This window comes from Mus pahari, chromosome 17 (genome assembly GCF_900095145.1).
Source record: "Mus pahari chromosome 17, PAHARI_EIJ_v1.1, whole genome shotgun sequence".
Taxonomy (NCBI): domain Eukaryota; kingdom Metazoa; phylum Chordata; class Mammalia; order Rodentia; family Muridae; genus Mus; species Mus pahari.
The window spans coordinates 3,473,790-3,477,863 of record NC_034606.1 but is presented as its reverse complement, the minus strand read 5'-3'; the positions used below and the strand labels follow the sequence as shown (position 1 = coordinate 3,477,863).

General features: G+C 49.8%; 1 protein-coding gene across 1 annotated transcript in view; it reads left to right on the top strand.

The window, feature by feature from the left end:
• The first annotated feature begins 437 nt into the window (after positions 1 to 437).
• The window catches only part of Ankrd46 (ankyrin repeat domain 46), a 25,501-nt gene continuing 21,864 nt past the window's right edge, over positions 438 to 4,074 (top strand). Inside the window, exons 1-2 of the mRNA XM_021217017.2 lie at positions 438 to 503; positions 1,236 to 1,351. The gene's annotated coding sequence lies outside the window, so the exon portion shown is untranslated. The remainder of the gene's footprint in view (positions 504 to 1,235; positions 1,352 to 4,074) is intronic.

Sequence of the window (4,074 nt, the reverse complement as noted above, 5' to 3'; positions counted from 1 at the left end):
GAGAGAGAGAGAGAGAGAGAGAGAGAGAGAAGCTCTGTGAAAGAATGTTCCATATATGGGTGTATCATCATTTTCACATGTCATGAGAAGTCAAGGAACCCCTATAAGTGGGGGTAAACATTCACTCTGAATAATAACTCGGCAGGATAATAGCTTAGAGTCGACTTGTCAGCCATTATTTGCTAACTTGTGGATTCAGATTTTAAACATCTCCCCTGCAGCCGGAAACTAATTAATGCGCGTGGCACTTAATATATTTGTCTCTGCCTTTTAAATGTCTACTTAGTTGAGGGAATGGGATGTATGTTTTTAAAAAGAGGTGAATGTGCACGATGCTGGCTAGAGGCCGAACCGCCATGCGAGCCTCCCGCCTGCAGGGGGCGCGCCGCCGCGGGGTGCGAGGCCGTTCTGCCCTCGCGAGCGCCACCTCTGTGGTCGTCCGCGCCCCGCCCGCCGCCGCTGGAGAGGAGGAGCTGCTGCCATCACTGCTGCCGCGGGCGCAGGTACCAGGGTCGGGGCCGTGGGCAGCAGCTGGGCGGGAGCGGGTGACAGCTGCTCTGAGGACCGTGGAGCCCGGCGCGGGTCCGAGCGGCCTCGCCGCGGGCGATGCTGGCAGGAGGGCCCGGGTCAGGCCTGGGAGGTTGCGCGGATGATGCCCGCGGGTATTCGGGAGTCTCAGGCAGCCCACGCCCCAGCCCGATGGCGACGTCCTTCCCAGGCAGGGATGCAAAGCCTAGTTAGGAATTGTCACCACCTTAGCGGGTCACGAGGAGTCCGCAGCCCGGGCGTGCGTGGGCGCTGTGGAGGTGCGTTGTGATCTGCCCAGACGGTCACACTCCCAGGGTATCCCCGGAGAGAAAAGATTTGCACACTTTGTGTTTAGGCCTCGGGTGATCATGAACTTTCACACTTGACACGCGTCGTTAAAAAGCAGTTGGTTTCTCTCCGGATTTCCCAACAACTGTCTCAGGGAGAAGACATTTCTTTTAACAGCGTTCCACAGACTCTAGAATTGGTTGAGGAATGTAATAAGTGCGTACTATTGAAGAGTAAGTAACTCCGCTCACGCTTCAGAACGTGGCATTAATACTTAGTTGCTTCCCAGGGTGCTGTCAGTGGTATGTTGGTTTTTAGGTTACAGTAACAGCTGGCTACCTTCATGTCAGATATTGTACCTAATGTTCCTTTTTAAAACCTTTGCAACAACCCTGACAAGTTCCACCTCTGATTTGCAGATAAAGAAGCTGAGGCACAGAGTCTAAATTAACCTGTCCAAGTCCAGACAGTTGGCAGACTAAGTGGGACCGGAGACACCCAAGACTTCACGCCAGCATCCCTTTACCTTGCAAAGGTAGTGTTCCTTACGATTTTTGTTTATTGATAGAATTCGTAGCCTGGACTGGCTTCTCTTAGACTTAAGCTTATGGTAGTATGCAAGAGCCTGCACCACTGTCCTTTTAGTTCCAAGGGAGTTTAGTGAGAAATGCATTTGTTCTTTAAGCTTTGTAGTGATAATTAAGTTAAATGTCCTGGATTCTCACTGTTTCTGCATAGGTTGATTTGATGGAGAAGTGCGTCTGTGTTTGTCTATCCACATTAGCTGTGTGTTGGTTAGTTGTATTTTCACAGCAGTTCTAGTGAGTGTACCTTGCACACACAGCATTCTGCCAAGCAGAAAGGTTTCCCCACTTCTACAATAAGCTAATGTCTTACAGGACACCAGAAAAACGTGGGAGAACTGCTATGTGGTGAGGAAGGAAGGATGCACAGCACATCCTGTGAGCAAGCTGAGTTAGTGAGTTTGCATCGTGAAACTCATTGGGTTTCATCGTGAGACTGGGATGTGATTTCCCAGTCCCAGAGATTGGGGCGTTAGAGTCCAAGTTCCTTTACTATTGCGGAGACAAAACAACTCCAGGGAGAAAGACAGAGGACTCCAGTCTGTCACCGTGGAGAAGTGATGGTGGCAGGGACGTGAGGCAGCTAGTCGTATTGCAGCGGTGCAGGTCACAAGTCCCCCGTAGGCATGTCCATAGGCCAACCTAACTTAGACACTTTCTCTGACACCCACTTCCCAGGGCTTCCTCCTTGTGTCAAGCTGACAGCTAAAGCTAACCACCACTGAGTCCCAATTTGCTTAGCTGTATTAGGATTTATGTGTTAGGATTTAATACACTAGGATTTAATTCATTAGGATTTAAGAGTTGTGTTGTCCAGAGATGCATGTGACGTGTCAGCACAAGCCTTTAATCCTGGTACTCGGGAGGTAGAGGCAGGTAGATCTCTGTAAGTTAGAGGCTAGCCTGGTCTACATAGAGGAGGACAGCCAGAGCTGTTACACAGAGAAACCCTGTCTCATACTGCCCCTCCCACCCCATAAAGAGTTGTGTTGCCAGGGTTCATGCAGCTGACCCACAGCCTGTTTTTCATGGTGGGACAATTCTAAGAACCAGGGGTAACCTAAGTCCTTGATCTAATGGAGCTAGTGTCCCCTGCATGAAGATGGGGATAATAAAGTGATTTACTTAAAAGTGGAAATAAATCCAGCTAGATGGCAACGATGACTAAGAAGAAGGACAGCAGGACAGCAGGGCAGGGGTGGGCCATGCTGGGAGAGGAACAGCTTTACAGTAGGAAATCATGTCCGAGAGAATGCGCTGAAGTGATAGTGAAGGCGTGCAGGGCAGGGGCAAGGGTCAACAAGCAAGGGGCACAGCAAACACAGAAACCTAGAGAACACCAGCCTGTTGGAGGACTCACAAGGAGCCACTGGGTTTGAGCAGAGCGCGTCAGGGAGGAATGAAGCTAGAAGCCTAGTGGATGCGAGTAAAGACGGGCGTCTCCGAAGGCTGGAGGAGGTGGTCGGAGCGCTGGGGTCAGAGGAGGAGGTGGTCGGAGCGCTGGGGTCAGAGGAGGAGGTGGTCGGAACGTTCGGGTCAGAGGAGGAGGTGGTTGGAACGTTCGGGTCAGAGGAGCAGCAGGACCTGACTTAAGGTGGACAGGCTGACTGTAAGACCAAAGATGGAGTCAGAGAGGGAAGCACCATAGCCCTTCATTATTCCCAGGGATATAATCCAAGACCTCCATGAACACCTGGAGCCTTGGATAGTACCAGGTCCTTTATATAGTGTGCTATTTTTCCTTTATATACGTGTACATGATAAAATTACCTAACAAAGTAGGCACTGTAAGAGGTTATTGACAGTAACAAAATAGAACAATAAATAACATTATGCTATAATAAAAGTTACTTGAATTGGTCTCTGCCTATTTAAGAATATATATTGTATGTCCATCTACTTACGGGGTTTGAGGTGACAAGATGTCCGTATGGTGAGATGAAGCGAAGTGAATGATAGAGGCATTTCCACATGAGCCAGAAGCATTGCATTGCCAGTGCCGTGGCAACTGATCTGATAGTCTAGATGGTGGCTAAATGCCTGTGGTAAACACAGGGCCTGCTACACAGAGGGTGACTCATGCCCAGGCTGGGACAGAGCTGGAAGGCCTGAGAAATGATGAATTCTTTCTGCGATCTCCCATCTATGTCCCGGACTACGATTGACCGTGGGTTGTTGAAAGCAACAAAAGTAAAGCCACGAATGAGGGCTCTGTGTGGTAAGAGCGGTCACGTTCGAGAAAAAGATTTGCCGGCTACCGAAAGCAGATGTGGGGGTAGGTGTCACACGAAGCAGAAGTTGGGTTTAGTCATAGTTGAGATGCCTGCTCAAATACATCAGGAGAGACGAGGATTCAAGACAGAGGTAGTTATCAGGAAGACGGGGCATCGGCCAGTTTTTACTCCGTATAACAGAATTCCTGGTATAAATAAGTTGAGGAGAGGAAAGATGTATTTTACATGTAACTTAGAGATCGTAGTCTATAGTCCTTGTTCTGCTGCTTCTAGAGCCACTGTGAAGCAGAATTCCACGGGGCTGGGGACAGGTGGCAGGGCTGCTCACCTCATGGTGACAGGAAGCAGAGAGAGAGAGAGTCACATGCTTGCAGTGGTCACTTCCTCCAGCTGGACCCACAACTGAAAATGTCACAGTCTCTCCCAGTAACCCCAGCCGC